This window comes from Ursus maritimus, unplaced genomic scaffold (genome assembly GCF_017311325.1).
Source record: "Ursus maritimus isolate PB19 unplaced genomic scaffold, ASM1731132v1 scaffold_2, whole genome shotgun sequence".
Classification (NCBI taxonomy): Eukaryota; Metazoa; Chordata; class Mammalia; order Carnivora; family Ursidae; genus Ursus; species Ursus maritimus.
In genome coordinates this window covers 968,286-986,928 of record NW_024424452.1, presented here as the reverse complement: position 1 = coordinate 986,928, position 18,643 = coordinate 968,286, and positions in this window count along the sequence as shown.

The window sequence follows — 18,643 nt, the reverse complement described above, 5'->3', positions numbered from 1 at the left end:
GGGGGCAGGGAGGCGGGGAGGGGTGCAGCCTTGTTTTGTCCTCAAAGCTGCTTCCTTGTAATTAAGAGTAAACTTTGTAGCAATGTCTCTCTCGATGTTGTCTCGCTTGCCTCCCAAATGATAAATTGTTAATGAGCACCTGTTACAATGCTAATGAAAGTGGGTTCGAGTGTAAATAAAGAAAATTTAATAACTTAACAAGGTGGATTAAATGCCCCACCTCCTCCTCTGCTCTAATCCAGGCCAAGCAGCCGAGCTGCCATCTAAGCAGGGGGCAGCAGCTAACGCATTCGCCTCGGAACACTTTCCAAAATATAATTAATATTTTAAAAATTTATAAAACTGAAATCAGAGGTCTTGATTGTAACAAACAAAATATCCATCTTTAATCTGCTACCCGAGGGCCAACGGCGCCCCTCCCTCCCCAGCACCCGCCCCTCAGTGATTCCACTGGGAAAACGCAAACCAGGATCCTGCCAGGGGGCCAGGGAGGGCTGCCGGAGGGCAGCTGGTGCGGCAAGGCAGCAGGAGCTGGGGCAGAGGCCCCGGGGGCCAGTCGGCACCCCAGATGGGACTTTCACTTAGCCCCCTGTGATGGGATAAAATCACTGGCCTCTGGCCCTCAAGCTAGCGTCTGTCCCAACTGCGTCTCTGCCCTGGACTCTGACCTCACTTCTCAGAACCTCAGCAGGGATGGGTGGGGGCCAATGGGAGCTGGGTGGTCTCAGACCCCATGCTACAGAAAAGGCCACTGTGGGCAGCTCCTCGCCACTGACCAACTGGGGGCCTTGGGCAAGGTTGTCTACCTCCCTGAGCCTCAGTTTTCCCCTTCTGGCAAGTGGGAATGCTCCTGGTGCCACAGCAGAGGGCCCAGTGAGTGCTTCATAACTCGAGGCTTGGCTTTGTTAGGACTCCCAGTGCTGCTAGGGGAGCCCCGTGGGGCAGTCTGGTGGGAACATGGGGACAGAGCCTCTCCTTTGTCCAGCTCTGGACCTGCTTCCTTGTGTGTCTGGTCCAAGCAGCACCTGGTGGGGGTCTGCTACTGCTGGAGTACTGTCCTTCCAAGGCAGGAAGGGGTGTCAGGGATCTAGCCCCACCCCCACAGCACCTGCCCCTCTGCCCTGGCCCCTAGTAGGCTGTCTCCTGGGCAGGGCCGCTAAGTCATCGACCGTCTCCTCAGCCCTGACCCATCAGGAAGGTGGGTGTCTATGCGGCAGGGGTGGGGCTCTTCTGAAGCCAGTCTGCAGCCAGGAAGCAATGGACTCCTCTCCCTGCAGCATCCCTCTAGCTATCGCAGAACACAGGGGACAGCACATCGCAGCAGAGGAGACTTTAGGGGTGAGGGACCTCAGCGCCTGTCTTCTGGGTCTCCACCTACCAGGACGACAGAGGGAGAGGACCCAGCAGAGCAAGCCAGCAGCTCAGCTCCTGCCCCTCACTGTTCCTGTCCCCAGGCGGCTCTGGGCTGGGGAGACACCCCTCTGGTGCTCAGCCTCCCCTGCGCCCACTGTGTGCCAGGTGCTGTCCTTGGTGCTGGGGACATGGGGGACCCAGGCAAAGGCCCTACCCTCTAGTTGGAGAGACAGACAACTCAATATGAACTAGAATGCCAAGCAGTGAGAAGGGCTGCCCAGAGACCTAGGCGGGGAGTGGGATAAAGGGAACGGGCCAGCGGGGTGAACAGACAGCATTGTAGCCAGTGTGGACAGGCAAGAGGACATCTTCAGCTCAGACCTGAATGAAGCGAGGAAGCAAGCCAAGCAGATATCTGGAGGAAGAATGTTCCAGAAAAAACACACACAGAGACCCACAGCAGGATGGAGCTGGTGTGTTTGGGGAATGCAGGGTGGTGGTGGCTAGAGGGGAGGGAGCCCCTCAGGTGACAACGGTGGTAGGAGGAGGGGTGTCTCTGGGTCTGCCCAGCAGCCTCGCCCTCATTCAGAGACCCTCTCTCCAGGGTGGACCCCGCTGCCTCCACAGTGAGCCAAGGCACACCGGAGCCTCCTGCCCGCCTGCCTCAGATCTGCCGGCAATTTAATGCATCACGGTGCCACCGGACATCCAGCCATTTTTCATGGCTTGACCTCACTTTTAATTAGAGACTAAATTATTCATGCCGTTTGATGGGAGATGATGCTTGGGAGGTGCCTGGGCCCTGGGCCGGCTCAGCCAGGCTGCAACCAACGTTCGACTCAAACCTAAGTGGCCAGGAGGAGAAGAACTCACCACGGGGTGGCTCCTGCCCACCCTGCATCCGTCACCCGCTGGCCTGCGGGGTGGGCGCCAACTGAACACTCAGCATGCACAGGTTTAGGGGGAAGCCCTGTCTGCCCTGGAGGACCCAGAGCTCCCGCCCAGCACCCCATCCTACCCCAGATGCCCAAGGTGTCAGGCAGGCACCCCGGCCCTGGCTCCTTCCGGGCTGAACCTGAGGGCCATGCATGAGAGCCTCCCGCCCCCAGCGGCACACCTAACGATTCCCTTCCAATTTGAAGCAACAAACGCTCCGAGCACTGGATGGGTGCGAGGCACCTGCTGGGTGCCACCCGGGATGTGACCCCCTGCTGCTCCAGCTCCTGCCTACCCAGAAGGGGCTCACAGGAAGGAAATGCCAAGATGGAGCCTGCAAAGGGGGCTGTGGGTGAACCCAGGGGTGGCCGTGTTGTCCCAGAAGGCTTCAGGAGGGTGCACAGCTGGGCTCCTCCCCCCATCCTAGCAGGTGTGGCTCCCCTGGCCAGCCCCGCCCCCAAGCTTCATTCCATACCACTGTCTCCTCCCTGGAGCCCTGCCTGGCCCTCTGGCAGGCCCCAGGCCTGAGGGGCACCTGGGATCTGGGCCATGGGAAGGCTCCCAGGCTGGTCCATCCCAGTCTGGAAGTAGGGGCAGGAGAGGTTTCCACAGCATGGGGGTTGGGGGATCCTGAGAGGAGACACAGGATGGGGAAACTGAGGCTCAGAGCAGGTAGGGGACTCAGATCACATGAGGTGGTGACAGCACCAGGAGGGGATAGAGGTTCCCTTGCACCACGCTGGGCCATCCTCAGCCCCTGGGTCCCTATGTCCTTACTCCCCAACCACTTCTCCCACCCCAGGGCCCCCAGCAGCCACCCACCCCCCGCTGCTCCAGGACCCGCGGTCTCTGGTCTTAGGTAAGTCCCATGGCTGTTTCGAGCCTGTTTCCACACTGCAGTCTGGGGCGCCGGCGCTTCCCGCACAGAGTCACGTGAGCATGACGGGCAGCCCTCAGGAGTGACGCTCGCCGGAGCACAGCTCACGCTCCAGTAGTGGCCCTGCTCATGTGTGACCATCGACCTCACAGGCTTGCTGGGAAGACTATGGGACACTGCGGTGGAGAGCCCCTGGAAGGTGCTGGCGCACAGTAGGTGTGTAGGACCGGCAGCCGCTAAGGGTCCTCATCTGCCTGGGCAGCGCTGTGCTGGCCAATGTGTAACGCGCGGCTCTGTGCAAGGACCAAAGCCCTGATCTGTAGCATTTGCCGGTCTCTGTGGTGTAAAGATTCCTACTGGGGCCCATTTCAACCCAGCAATGTGAGGTTACCGATGGTGACATGGTTCTTGTGAGCTTCGGGCAGCTGCCTGCAGCACACCCCAGATTCCCTGGGTCTCAAGGTCCTCACCCCTAAAAATGAGAGACACGTGTCAGAGGATTCCCGCATGGTCTCTGCCTTACTGGAGTTGGGGGGGGGCGGGGAAGACACCCCAGAAATGCTCTCAGAGCTCCTGCAGATGGGCTGGGCTGAGGCAGGGACAGCAGGACAGGGTGGGGCGGCGGAAGGTCGTCTTTCTCCCTTTCTCTGTGTCTGCCACATCTGTCCCCAGACAAGGGGTCCCCAGGGCTGGCCCCCCAGGCTGGGCTGGCAGGCAGCTCTCAGGCAGCCGGCCGGGCAGGGCCTTGTTATTTCAGAGGGGCGCAATTGCCCCATGTCAGAGGCAAGATGGATGATGGCGAGGGGCTGCTTTTGGCCCCGATGTCTGGCTCAGGGACCGCCCTGCAGTTCTGTCCAACCCTAATCTGCCCTCACATGGCCTATTCCAGCCTCTCTGTTCCCAGCTGTCAGCCCTCCCGGGAAGGCAGAGTTGAGAAGGCATCTTTAAAACCCAGCTCTGCCACTGCCCTGCTGTGTGACCCCCAGCAAGTGTCTGACCCTCTCTGAGTCTCTGCTTCTTCCTCTGTCAGCCTCTCCGGGGTGGGACAGAGCCAGGACAGGAGGCCTGAAAGGGGTGACCCTGAGGGTGGGACTAACTTTTGGCACTGGGTGGGGGAGAAACACCTGGACAGGGGCTCACTCTGCAGGTTTCTCATCCTAGAGGAGGGGTCCCAGAGGACCAGCATGGGGCCTCTGGCTCTGGCACTGGGAGGGCAGAGATGAGTGATGTGGGTGAGGAGAGCCTGGCTGGCTGGGGGATGGGTAAGCCCTAGCTCCCCTGCTCCCCATGGGAAAATCCCAGCTCAGCCCAGCGTGCAATCTCCTCTGACCAGGCTGGGGGAGGGAGTGAAGGTGGTCCGCTGGCGTTCCCACGGAGGGCTCCTGGCAGGTCTGAAAAGGGATAAATCAATCGGCTGATGCGAGCCCCTGGGTGGGGCTCAGGCGGGTGGGCAGGTCCCCTGTGGGGGGCAAGGGGCATCCTCACCCAGCAGGAGTCAAATTTGTCCATACAGAGCACCTAGGAACTCACCCTTCTCGGCAGTATTCGGAAGAAAATAAATTAAGTGCAACAAGATTGTTCTAAAGTGCCGTCCCCGTAGCGTCATAGTGCTAAATGACAGATGTTTCGCTCTGAAAAGTGGCTCTAATGTCTGTGCAGTAACTTTGTCTCAAATGATTTCAGCGGACGTCAATAGAGGGGGACTCACAGCACGGTCTCACCAGCCATTCGCCTGGCCCAGAGGCCACAGGAGGCACGGGGCGGGGGGGCTGACAGAGGAAGAAACACCCCCCATGTCCTGGGAAGAGCAGAGGGAGACGCAGGCGCCCAGGGATGGGGGTTGGGCAGGAAAACAGGGGACCCAGCCCAGCGGGAGGGCTGGACGCAGTCATCTTGAGCGGCAGGCGAGGATGCCTGTGTCAGGACTCAGGTCATGAGGGAAAGTGTCCAGGCTGGGGCAGCAGGAGGCCCAGGTTTCAGCCCCGTGTAGCACAACACCGGGATGACCTGTACAAGTTGATGCCCCTCCCTGGACCTCGGTGTCCTCACCCATAAGGGGGGTGCATAAGGAGGAGACCTCACTGGTGGGATGCTGGCCATGTGTCAGGCGCAGGGCCCTGGGGAAGCCCTCCGACAGGTGCTATCATAGAGATAAGAACTAACAGTGAAGCCAGTGGTCCTGCTTGAGGCAATCCAGAAGGGCCTCCCACAGGAGAGGGCACTTGAGGGAGGCCTTTGAGGATGAGTAGGAGTTTGCCAGGAAAGTCAGGGAGAGGAGGAAATGCAGCAGAAACGGCGTGACTTCTTCATGTGGCCGGATGCCATGGAGGGGGAGGAAGGGTTCCAGAGGACAAGGTGTAAGGGGCCCGAGTCTTCATTCTGTGGTGACCAGCAAGCGACCGAGAGATTTTATATGAAGTCCGATCTGTGACTTGCAAAGTTAGAAGTGTTTTCCCTTCCGCTTTCCTTTTGCACATTTGCCCTTTCCGGGTGTGCTATAATGCACTCAGACAGGTGGGTCTGTGGACGGCAAAAGGGGCCACGGTCTCTCTCCGCCAGACACTTCGAGCAGAGCACTGCTACCACCTGGAGGTTCTGCCTGCCTTGCCTTCTGTCCCCACCCCCATGCAGGTCCCGGGACAGAGGCGACACACACCTGGTCGCTCCCTTGTCCTATCCGCCTGCAATATCACGCAGAGAACAGCCCCCAGGGTGGGAACCAAGCTTTCTGGGGGCAGGGAGGGGGCACAGTGAAAGAGAATAGTAGACCTTGAGCCTCCACTCCCCATTCCTCTTTGGGCCTCAGTTTCCCCTTCTTCAAACAGGGAAGGCTGGACTCAGCGGCCCGAAGGCCTCTTCCAGTCCCAGATGGGCTCCTCTGACCCTGAGAAAGGCAGACTGACAGGGGAGACACCCTAGAATGTCCTGGGAAGTTGCACCTGAGTGGCTTCTGGATTATCTGGGGGACTGGGCAGCTCTGTGTCCCCTTTAAGCTATTTGTAGCGGCTCATACTTCACAGAGTGCTCACCGAGGGCCAGGTGGTGTGTAAGCCCTTCATAGCATTCCCTTGCTTAAAGCCCCCGCAAGCCTACTGGTCCTTGCATCATGTGCATTTCACAGATCTGGAAACCCAGGCACAAGGAGGTTAGGCACTTTGCCTTAGGTCACACAGCAGGCAAGTGGCAGGGTACAGCCAGACTCCTTACTCTCAGCCGCTGCTGTTCTGTCCCCCCACTACCTGCTTAACTGAGAGCTGCTAGCTGTGGCCAAGCTTTGTAGGGGGTGGGGTGGGCCAGAGCGGACTGTTCCGGCCTCCCAGCTGGGAAGCTGGGATCAGACCCCAGCACACAGGCCGGGAGACCTCACGGGCTCCGGATCTCATCAGCCAACTCAGGGGCCCCATAAGATTCTGTGCAAACCCCAAACCTAGTGATATTTCTAGAAATCACTTCCACAACAGCTGTCCCAATAAGACAGTGACTCTAGGAGCAGGGAATGACGCAGGGAAGACACGTTTGGTTTGGTTTTCTTTTTCCTTTTTCCTTAAATCATGGTCTCACTTTTCAGAATGGAGCTTCCACTCGAGTCCCTGACTGGGCAGCCCCTGGCATCTCTCAGCGCAGCACCTAAGCCTCCACCGCTCTTTATCAAATACCCCGGCCTTTAAAGTGTTAGTAAATGCCTTTTTTTGGATTATAATTTTTACTCTTGATTGTATGATGACTATATAATCAAATAGTCATTGGATAATGATGATTAAAATATATAATCCCCAAAAAGATGTTTAGAACAATTTAGGCTACCATTGACTTAATTAAGGGAGTTAGGGGATTAGCAGTGAAGTGAAGGGGTAATTTTTTTAGAACTAATTCCGTGGTTCTTGTGGCTCTCAAACCAGCGGGAAAAGGGTATCGATGGAGAAGATAGAAGACAAGGGTGCAGTGGTCACCTGTACCTAGGGGACCTCCGTCCTACCTGGTGGCAGACCAGGACGATCCCACCGGTGCAGGGCAAGCCAGGGCCAACCCACCCACAGAAGCCGAGCACGCAGGGCCCATGTTTTGTGCCCAATGGCACACCTGGTGTCTCGGCGCAACGTGACGATGTCCGTGCTTCTCGTTAAATCAAACAACAGTCACACTCTCACTTCTGTGCAACCCCCCGAGGAAGCCTCTGGGGTCCACTTCCTCCCTGGGTCCTCCTTTGGGGACTCTCGCGGGGACCAGGGCCTGTCTCCCAGCAAGGCCAGCTCCCTGTTCGTGGGTCTAGGAGCATGCAGGAGGCCTGGCTCAGCCTGCCTCACCAGACTGCTTGAGCTTTAGTCGAATGCACGCCATTGTCCTGTGTCTTTCTAAACCAGAGGTGGTAGAGGACAGAATCGTGCCCTTAGGTTTCAGGTGGCTGGGTTCCAGGTGACAGGCTCACTAGCCTTACCCCCAAGCGACCCTGTGGAGCTGGTGCTTGTCTCTTTCCTCAGAGCTTGGTTTGTGGAGCATGTGACTCTTGGTCTCAGGGTCATGAGTTTGAGCCCCATGTCAGGGGTAGAGTTTACTTTAAAAAAAAAGAGAGAGAGAGAGAGAGAGAGAGAGAGAGGAAGAAGGGAGGGAGGGGAGGGGAGGGGACGAAAGGAAAAAAAAGGAAAGAGGGAAGGAAGGAAGGAAAGAAGGAAGGAGGGAAATGGAGGGGGGAAGGAGAGGGGAGGGGTGGGCAGAGGGGAGGGGAGGGAAGAGGGGAGGGGGAGGAGGGAAATGGAGAGGGGGAGGAGGGAAATGGAGAGGGGAGGGAAGGGGAGGGGAGGGGAAGGGAGGGGAAGGCAGAGGAGGGGAGGGGAAGGGCCCTGCCCAGAGTCACAAAGCCAGAAGAGATTGGCCTGGCTGCTGGGCACCCCTTCTCTCCCCTGCTCCTGGTGGCTGCCTGTGGCTCTCACCATGAAGCTGAGAGAAACTGCTAGCAATGGGTCCGGAAAGCTCCCCTTCTCTGTGGCCTGCTATACTCCTCCCTTCCCTTCCACCCCCTTCCAGGCTGAGTGAGGCGGTCCCTTGCAAATGCCTAAGCCCACCGCACAGTGAGATAAGTAGACATTTGCCTGAGAATTAACTGCCGCTCATTGACAGGCGGCAGAAATCCACCCACCAACGGGGCGCTAATGCCCAGTCTGCTCTGGGGTGGGGAGGAGGGAAAGGGAAGGGAGAATTGGGGCCAAATTCCGTAATCCATATTTACATAAATCTGCAGCTAAAAGCTGGGAACAGCCCTCCACCCCACATGCCAGCTCCCTCCACAGAAACCAAGGCCAAGGCCAGCCTAGCCTTCCTCTCTGCCTGTAAGGAAGGCTCCGGAGACAGAAGCATGCCCCCCGATAGAGACATCTGCCCACTTCCTGACGGCTCAGCCCAAAGCCCCAGGAGACAGAGGAGGCCGGAACTTCTTCCCTGGGGGGACTGGGCTGGGGGACAGCCCTGACTTCCAGACAGGGACACAAGGGACCCCTCCATGGGCCTGGGGGAAAGCTAAGCATTGTTCCTGAGGGGAGCAGACTTGCCCCAAGCCTTGGAGAGGCCCAACAGGAACAACTTCCCCAGTGAGGACACTGAAGCCTGGGGATGTCAGAACCCCCACCCCCAAAGTCACCCCAGGGCCCAGGTGAGGCTGCCGGTAATAGCGGCCAGTCAGCAGGCACCTCCTTCAGGCCAGGCCAGTGCCTGTCCTGCGGACGGAAGGTGCATTAGTCCACAAGGGCAGCCAGAACAAATGTCCCAGGCGGGGGGCCTGAGACCACAGACAGGTCTGCAGACCAGAAGTCAGAGGTGGAGGTGCGGCATGGCTGGTTTCTCCTGAGCCTCTCTCCTAGGCCTGTAGAGAGCTGTCTTCTCCCTGAGACCCCTGGGGTTGTCCCTCTGGGCATGTCTGGGTCCTCATGGCCCCTTCTTACAGGACCCAAGTCCTACTGCGGCAGAGCCCACTTAAGTGACCTCATTGTATTTTAATCCTCTCTTTAAAGACCCCGCCTCCAAATACAGTCACATTTTGAGGTGCAGGGTGCAGGGGGCTGGGGCCTCAATGTGTGAATTTAGAAGGGAGGGACACAGTTCAGATCATTGCATCTGTTATCCCCCCTAAATCCTCACCACCACCCTGGGAGGGATCAGGGAGGTGCATATGCCCAGGGGGCTCAGGAGGCCCTGCTGGCCCTGTGCTCAGCCTCCTCTCAGTCTTCTGGAGAGGCACCTAGAAGCCAGCAGCAGTCACAAGCCCGGAAATCAGCTCAGAGGGAGGCAAAATCAGGCGGCGGGAAATCCCCCTGACCATCCTTCCACCTTCTTGGGGCTCCTACTCAGCTCTCAAGGCTCTGACAAGGTCAGGAAACCGAGGACAGGGACCCCAGGTGACTGATGGGGACTTGAGGTTGCTCCCTGCAGAGGAGGGGAGAGGCAAGATGCTCTGGCATCTGCAGCCTTACTGACTGGGGACAGACTGTTCCTCCCAGGTAGGAAATAATGTGCCCCAGGACCATGCCTTTCAAATGCAAACCAACCAATCCAGAGCCCACCCCCAACAGGTCTCTGGCCCCATGCTCCTGGAGGCACCATCCCGCTGCTAATCACCTGGGGCCAGCAGCCTCCATGCTGCCCAGTCTGCCAAAAATTATTCAAACTAGCCAGTCCTAAACTCACTCAAATGTGCTGATCTCACGTCACATGTTCCTTCCCTGAGACACCACATAAAAGCCGTGGGCCCTGCTTTTGTCCTGGCTCCCTCGGCCTCCTGGTGCGTCCCCAGGTGGCCCTGCATGGTGGGCCTCATCTCCTGGATTCAGGAATCCTTGTAAACTTTTTCCTTCATGACAGTCCTGTCTGTGTCTGCGTGTCTCATTGTCCCTGACTAAAACAAACCCCAGATACATTTGAACACCATGTCTGACCAGTTCTCATAGGGTGCTGGGGCCCCGCGTCCTCCGCGTCACCCTGGAGCGTGAAGATGGTCAGGATGTGGGCCCCTAGGCACGTCGTTGGAACACCTGCGCATGGGCAGGTGGGACGGACGGATCCCTGAAATTCCGGAGCTGTGATGGGACAGTCTCTGCAAGGCTGGAGTAGGTAACGCACTTGCCAGAACCTCAGACTCACAGCGATGAAGACGAAGGGCTCTGGGCTTGCAGAGGAAGACAAACCAGTCCAGGCCCTCCCCCACGCAGGGATTACAATGCTGTCCCCGGGGTTCCTGGGACACGCCCCACCAGGGACACACACTGAGCCACTCAAGTGAAGAGATCAAGCCAAGGGCTCTTGACCCCGCCCAAGGCTCAGAAAGAGATGCCCCTTGTTGGGAGTCAGCCCTGCCCTCCCTAGCCCTTCTATTTCAGGACGCTGTGCCCAATCCCTCAAGCAAACCTGCAAGGGTTCTAACAAAACCTTAGACTCAGTCTTGTTTTTCCATGGCTTCCTCTGGCCTCTCTGCTCTCCACGGAACAGTGGAAGCAGGTGGAGGCCAGAGCAGGGTGGCTGGCCAAGTCCTCCCTCCTACCTCAGGCCTGGTCTCAACCCTGCCAGGGTCTGTAGGTCTCAGTGACTGTGGTGTCAGGGGTCCCAGCTGGGGCTCCCCAACTGCAGCAAAGGCCCTTGTACTGTCATCCACCCCCAGCACCCAGAGGACATGGGGTAAGGTCCAGACCAGTGTTCCCTGGGGTGGGGCTGCCTTCCTTTTCCTCCCCAGCCCCTCAGAAAAGCCTCTAGCCCCAAGCAAAGTGGTGCTTTGGACTTTTCAGAAAACAGAATTCCTTCCGTTTTCCTCCCAGAGAGGGCTTGGCTGGGGGTCGGGGCCATAAGGGAGAGAGCCGAATCTGAGAGAGGAGCAAGGAGGGAAGGTAGAAAGAGGGAGCCCCAGATAAGGAGGAAGAAGGGGAAGATGGGGTGCATCTCTGTTCTGAGCCCCCACATCTCCGGCGTCCAGCTCCAGAAGACCAGCAATGGGATGTCCTGCTGGCCCTCTGTCCTTCTCCACCTCACAGTTCATCAGCAAGCCCTGTCTGCTGGGCCTCTTGGCCTGGGCAGCTGCTGCGGGACATCAGGGAAGTTAGAGGGAGCTGTGAGTGCTGTGTGGAGGCCGCTGGGGGAGGAAGGCAGGAGGGAGTGTGTTGGACAGAGGGAGCCGTTAAACTGCACCCTACAAGGGCCTCCAGAGCTCCATCCTTCAGAGCTGTCCCAAACAGAGGCCCACAGCTGACCTCTGTATCCACAGTGAAGGAGCCAACTCTGGGGGGCAATGCCCCTCAGCCAGGGCAATGCTGAGGGATGGCCTCAGCTGGGGGGTCCCCTCAGTTAGGGAAGAGGGCGCCCATGTGGAAGGAGCCGGTGACACATGACATCATCCACTTCATGCCCTTCAGCCAGTCTGAGATTCGGCTTAGACTATGACCCTCCCGTCTTCCCCTGTTCCACATCCGGGCTCTAAATGACCCCTCCCACCTGTCTCAGACTGCACCGCCCCTCCCTTAGCTCACTCTCCCTGAACTTCTGGCTGTCCCTAAAATTGATGCGTGAGATAGGCCTCACTTTCCTCTCCTCACAACGGGGACAGTGAGAGCAGCCACCCCACAGGTTCTTCCGAATATGCTTGAGATGGTGAAGACCAAATCCCCGAACAGGCCGGCCCCAGCAGGTGTCCCCCAGGCTCCTGTCAGCCCCACACTGGAGCATGGGGCCATGAAGGGCATGCCCAGCACAGCCAGCACCCAACACACCGCCTGAACCCAGGGAAGCCGCGGTGGGGAGGAGGCAAAGGGAAGTTGCGGAAGGAAGAGCACCCCGGCCCCTCTGGGGAAGTTCCTGCATCGCTGGTTGGTGCCGCTGTCCCCACCGGCCCTGGGAGGAGAATCTCTCTCAGCCACCCTCCCCCTGGCCCTCCAGGGCTGGGAACCCCCGCTGGGAGGAGAGGAAGCTGCCTCCCAGCGGCTGGAGGTGGAGGTGGAGGGGAAGAGGGCGCCTTTGAAAGTCCTGCCAGCGCATCAGCGCGCTGGATGAGGGCGGTGTTGGAGCTACACTTTCTTAATTAAGTGAATAATTAAGAAGAAGCTGATTATCAATTAGCTAATTAAATAATTCATTTTACTTTCATATTCCAGCTTTTCCCCTATTTTTTTCCTTACTTTTTTCTTCCCCTTTTCCCTTTCTTTTTCTTTCTTTCTTTCTTTTTTTTTTTTTTTCTTTTTTGGTTAATCACTGTGGCCGCGGTAATGAGCCGCCGCGGGTTGCCAAGCAACCGGCTCCCAGTTAAACAGTCCCAGCTGCCTCCCGTCCGCGCCCCGGCGCCCGCGGGGGGCGGGGACCCCCTGCAGCCCCTTCTGTGCGCGGCCGGCTGACACCCACTGCCGAGACCCCGCATGCGGCTCAGGGGAGGGGCAGGCCCCGGGTTCCGGCAGTGCGCCCCCCATTGTCCCCTTCATCCCTCGCGTCCCAGCGGGAGCCCTCTGCTCCTCGCACCTTCCTGGGCGCCCAGGGGCCTCAGTTTCCCCGCTGCGCGGCTGTAGTCACGCGGCCACCAGGACCGGCTACAGGGGGCTCAGGCCACCACGATGGGGGCCGGGAGGAGGCGGTCCGCGGCGAGGCCTGTGTGCCCTCCGCTGGGCCCGGGAAGAGGGCTCCCGGACGCCGGCTGGGAGGGGCCTGCACCGCGAAGCAGAGGTGCACGTCCTCCGTGGGGCTGCCCTGGCCGCCGCCGCCTCGGGGTCCCTGGCAGGCCCGGACCCGCTCCAAAGGCGCTCTGAGCACGGCCGGCCGAGCCAGGTCAGTGCGCACCCGCGCAGCCCCCACCCGACTCCAGCGGGGTGGCGGCGGGAGTCCGACGGCGGGTCCTGGCTCCTCTCCCGCTCTCTGCGCCCTACCGCCCCCCACAACCCAGCTCTGGTGTGTGTGTAAATGCGTGTGTGTGAGTGCGTGTGTGTGTGTTTCTCTAATTCTCCGGAGTTACTCTTTTGTTGCCAATTGTTTCTATGCCCCGAGGCCGCGCTGTAAATGAGATGTTACATCTGCACCGAGCTAAGTAAACACTTTATAAATGAATAAATAAGTGAATAAATAACAAATAGTCATCTCGAGGACCGGACTGGCTGCCAGGGCTCCGGCCTGCCTGTCTGCGACCATCCTGTGCCCAGGGCTCCGGGCGGGAGGAAGTGGGTTGGGAGCCAGCACCCGTCCTTCGTCCCTGCTGTGCCCCACCCCTGGTCCAGCTGCCCCTCAGTCAAGTGTCCCTCCCTGTCTCCAGCTCCCAAATTCTCCTCCAGGCTCTGTGGCATTTTTTCCCCAGATGTCGTTTGGGATTCATCGCTTTCACCCACCGCTTTTCAAACAAAAACGGATTGTTACCGCAGCTCTGAACCCTGGGTCTGCCACCGAATGTGCCTCTCTGGGATGGCGGGGCTGGGGATGGTCACGCCCCAAGGAAGACCCCCCCCCAGCAATTTCCAGCCCCCACGCTCAGGTCCCTGCAGTACAACAGCGCCTGGGGGGGGCAGCAGCTAGAGCCCCCCACCTCCTAGTCCTGCCCCTGGGCTGCGCTGGAGGAACCAGGCAGGCCTGCACGGTAGAGCCGAATCTCAACTCTGACCGAAGCTGAACTTCGTAATTATCACGGATAACAAGAACAAATGAAAAAGCACTCATTGAGTAACTGATATCAATTATGAAACCCGGCTTTAGAGTCTGGAATAAATGATAGGGGAATCGGCCTGAGAGAGAAGGGGAGCAGACGTGTTATTATTTACGCCAGATTAAGAAAAGTATCCAATTTGCTGGCCATCTCCCTCCCCGTGGGAATTGGCATCAATTTTATTATTGTTCCTCCGATTTTAATATTCTCTAAATGAATTACTATTGAGCGAGGTAGTTAGTCAATAGTTTAATGCAATTAATTATCTTTAAATCGCTTTATCTTTTTTTCTTTTCTTTCTTTCTTTCTTTCTTTTTTTTTTTTGAGAGAGAGTCCTAACTCTAGTAAGCAGTTGTTTACAGGAGAGTCCAGAGAGTGGGGTCTGCACAGCGGGGGCCGGGGGCCCAGGACTCGGGGCGAGACCTGGTGAGAGGCTTTCCTGGCTCAGAAGGAGGGCAGCCTTAGATCCTGAAACCACAAGAATCTGGGGGTGGCCACACTGGGAGACCCTCAGCACAGTTGAACCCGGGCAGGTCCAGCAGGATGCTCTGGACCTCTGGTGTAGCCCAGGGGCCTCTGTGTTTTGTTTTGCTTGTTTGTTTTTAGTTTAAGTAGATTCGGGGGCGGCGGGGAATGAAACTCACAGGCCACTGAGCTAGTGTTTCTTTTCTGGACTCTCCTTGACCCTACCCTGGTGAGATGGAGGGACAGAACAGCCAGGCTGTCCCTTCTGGCGTCACTCCTGGCTTCTCTTCCTTCAAGGGACTGGAAGAGTAGCCTTGGGCAAAGGTCTTGGAAGACAGAATGTAATGGGAGGATCAGTGGGGACTTGGATGTTATTTCCACTTATTATACCCCAGCTTCTTTCTTATTTATGGGGTTGGGGAAGGCCTTGTCTCTCCCCACACACACCCTAATGTATCCCAGACTGTTGACTCCACAGACTTCCCTCCAGGCTCACTTTGAGTCCCCAGACCTCACTGCTGACAGCTCCCAGCACCTGGGAAAGGCAGCTCCAGCCTGGCTTTGCGGGGCCCCAGCGCGGGCAGCCTGCTGCGGGTCGGGGTCTGGAGGGGGCAGACCCAAGCAGATAGAAGGCCCTCTCCTGGTTCCCAGCTGCCTGTTCTTGTCTGCTGCCCTGATTGGAAGCAAGAGGGGGCAACCATATCCACTCAAACTGAGCACTGAAAATTTTCCAGAAAAGCCCGCTTTTCCAGTACCTCTCCCAGCCCTGACCACAAACACAGGGAAACAAAGTTGTTTGCTACGAGGTCTGGCCAAAATGGAACATTCGCTAATGCAGAAAGAGAGGAACTTTCTTTCTAGCAGGTCAGAGTGACTTCTCCATGAGATCAGGATACCAAACAGAGGAGTGCTGGGGGGACAATGGGGGGATCGACAGAGATCTGCCAGCAGATAAATCATAGATCATAGATAACCTTGTAAATAGTCGCTCGCCTAGGCCAGGCTTAGAGCCGAACCGGTGAGTAATAAAGAATGCTAAGGCACAGGAGCCGGCTTGTACAACGTGCTGCGCATTGTATCGGATCCCGTCTAAGACATGTTTGCTGGGTGTGAGCATATCCAGGCGGGTGAACCCAGACACTAACAAGGCTCTCCAGAATGCCAAGACAATCCCTGAGAATTTTCCTCTTCCTCCCACGGAGCCACTGATCAGCCCCCAAAAGAAATGCTGGAGCTTCTCACCATTCAGCGAAAATTGAATCCCCCCGAAATAGCACTGAGGACAGGACCTGGTATTTCATAGTGTTTTAAAAGTAATATTCCGTTTGTCGGTGCCGTGAAATAGGGCACCAGGAACGCTACAAGAAATAAAAAGAGTAATTTCTCAGTGGAGAAGTTGCCTGTTTCCAATTCAGGGCCCGGATGGCTGGAACCTGGATGCAGGACAGTGGAGTCCGATCAGGGTGGCTCGGTCCTCACGGGCCAGGAGCCGCAGCCCCTCCCACCTCACACATCTGGAATTGGCATCAGGGGCGCTGGGGTCTCAGGAAGTTCTCACACTTCACGACTCATTAAACTCGGAGCTTGGATTCCTCGGGAAAGGGAAAGGGGATGAAGGGGGGAGTTCTGCGGGGCGGGGGGGAGGTGGTTGGGGATAAGGAAGGGTGCCCAGGCCCAGCTCCTCTGGCAGCTGCTGGCCCGGAAGGAGGGTTGGGGCTTGATCTCAGGGGAGCCCCCACCCCAAGGCTTGGGAACTCGCCAGGTGCCCACCTCAGTGGGACAGGCCTGAAAGCACCTCTGCTGGGGTTGGGGGAGTCCAGCATGACTCTCAAAGGAAGGAACTGCCTTCCGATCCGGGAAAGCTCCCTGTCCATTCGAGAGGAAGGGTAGGCCCTTGGACTGGACGGAGTGGGTAGATGGGGCCGCCTTTCAGACAAGCACCCTGGCCTCCAAGAATCATGTCTCTTGGACCAACGAAATGGAAGAGATAGTGCCCACCCCGCCAACCGGAGAGGCCTGGAGGGGCCGCTGGCACTGCTTGGCTAGGACGGTCCCTCTGGTGAGGTCTCCCGGGGCCAGGGGGCCTCGCAGCCTCTCCTCCTCACACTTCCATTTGATGGTTACGGATACTGCCTTAATGTCTGAAGGGGATAATACTTGGGAGCTTAAAATTACAATTGCTTCTACTTAAATTTATTTGATGGCCGGAGCGTTCCCGTTATACACTCGTATATGGGTTTTCAATATCTTAAATGTTTAAAAAGGTTTTATTCTGTACTTACACTGAGTGAAATTAAAAAGAAACAGTAAAATGTTTGAAAATGAAGTGCATTATGTTTAATAAATTTAAAATGAACAAAGACTGCTATATTGCCAGCAATATCATTCCCTGCCCAGGGGCATTAATAAAGACTGGAGGTTTGGAAAAACAATATTTTCTATTAAAATTCTGCGCTGTGTTTCAATATTAAAAGGATATGTGATGAATTTCCAGTGTTACCCAGACGGGGTCAGAGATTAATTTCATTTCTTTCTGGTCAGCATTCTGTCGATAATTAATCAAAAGCAGAGTTCTTTAATGAAACACTTTTCATAAGGTGATAATTAGCAGGAAAGAGGCGGCCCGCAGACAGTCCCGCGAGCTAATAACCGGCAAGGCACGGGGCTGGGTCCTGAGGGCCGGGGGCGGGGGCCGCGGGGACACCGTTTCCCCAGCGAAGGGGCTGAGCAGCAGTGAACCGAGTCCCCACGCGGCCCAGCCCTGAGCTCAGGCCGCTCTGCAGACCTGCTCAGACCACGACAGGAACCAGAGAAGCAGGACCGCAAGGGCCTGGCCCGGCCGACCCCACTCCGGCCAGGCCAACCCCACCTCAGCCCCAGAGCGGCCTCTGGGACGCTTTGTGACCTTAGCCAAGTCCCTGCCCTTCTCAGGGCCTCAGCGCTCCCTCCTACGGGAGGAGCAGCTCAGAGCCTCTCTGGCCTCGGGGGCAGAGATCCGCCTTTGTCCTGGCCTGCCCCCTCTCCGCAAAACTCCTGGCGGAAGGACCCACGGGAGTCCACAGGCCCTGGCCAGGCCCCGGCTCACCCCTGGGCTCCTCTGTGCCGGGCTACCAGCGCCACGCAGAGCCGGGTCCACGGCGGCGAAGCCTGGGAGGCCGAAGGGGGGGGGGGCGGTGAGCTAGGGAGGGAGGGGAGGAGGAGGAGGGGGTGGAGGCGTCCGCAGACTGAGGGGGATTATTAGTGCATTATAAAATTACTAAAAATAAATGGAAAACAATTAAGGGGTTCAAGAGTAAATAAAGTTAATGAAACAAAATTAGCAGCAATTAGCGGCGGCGCCCGCGCGCCCGCGCTCGCTCCCCGCAGCCCCGCGCGCGGTTTGGAGCCCCGGGGCTCCGGGCAGCGAACAAAGGCCTCCCACCGGCCCTGCCAAGCGCGGTCCTTGGGGTCCCTGTCCCGCGCGTCCGCTGGAGCCGGCGGGCTTAACCACCGGCCGCCCGCGTCCCCCGCACCCCAGGTGCGCCCTAATCCCGGGCGGAGCGGCAGGTGCCGGGTCCACGGCCGGCCTGGCCTTCCCCGCGCTGGTCGGGAAACGCTGCAAACTTTCCGATAACGCCGAGAGGCGGGGGTTCTGTGCAGATGAGATTATCGATAGTTATTGAAAGTCCCCAAATAGGATTTACAAAGCAGGCTCCTGCGCCTTTAATAGAATTCTAGATAATCTTTTATCACAACAAGACACCCATAGAATTATTTAAACAGATTGGACGGCTGCAGCAGCAAATTTCAATTATTCTAATGCTTTAATAAATGTGGTGCGTGTGTATTAAATTCAAGCTTCTTAATCCAAATTTTACGATTTAACTGCTCTGATTTTTCATTACTGCAACACCCACACGCGGCAGTGGCCCGCTCCCTTCCTGGGGAGGGCTATCCCGGCTCAGAAAAGCCGAGGAGGGGAGCGCAGAGTGCGCGGCGGCGGGAGACACGGGAGCCAGAGGCTGATGAGGGACACCAGGCACAGGGACATCTCAGCAAAGGCGAGGCCAGCGCCATGGGCAGCAAGGGAGGACGAAGAGAGGAGGGGCCTGGGGGGCCCCTGTGCCCTGCTCCCCACCAGCGCTCCTCCCCCTCCATACTCACTTAGCGGCACTGCAGGGCCTAGGGGTTCCCGGAGCGGGGAGCTCCGTCCGGACCACCTGTGGGGGACGCCCGGGGCAGAAAGGGGACAAGAGGAAGGGCGGCAAGTGTGCAGGCAGACCCCGGCCAGAGCGTCCCGACTCCTACCTGAGCGCGCCAGGGAACCAATGAGCCCCACCAGGGCCACCCCTCGGGCGCCCCCTTCCCTGCAGTCTTTTCAGCCCTCC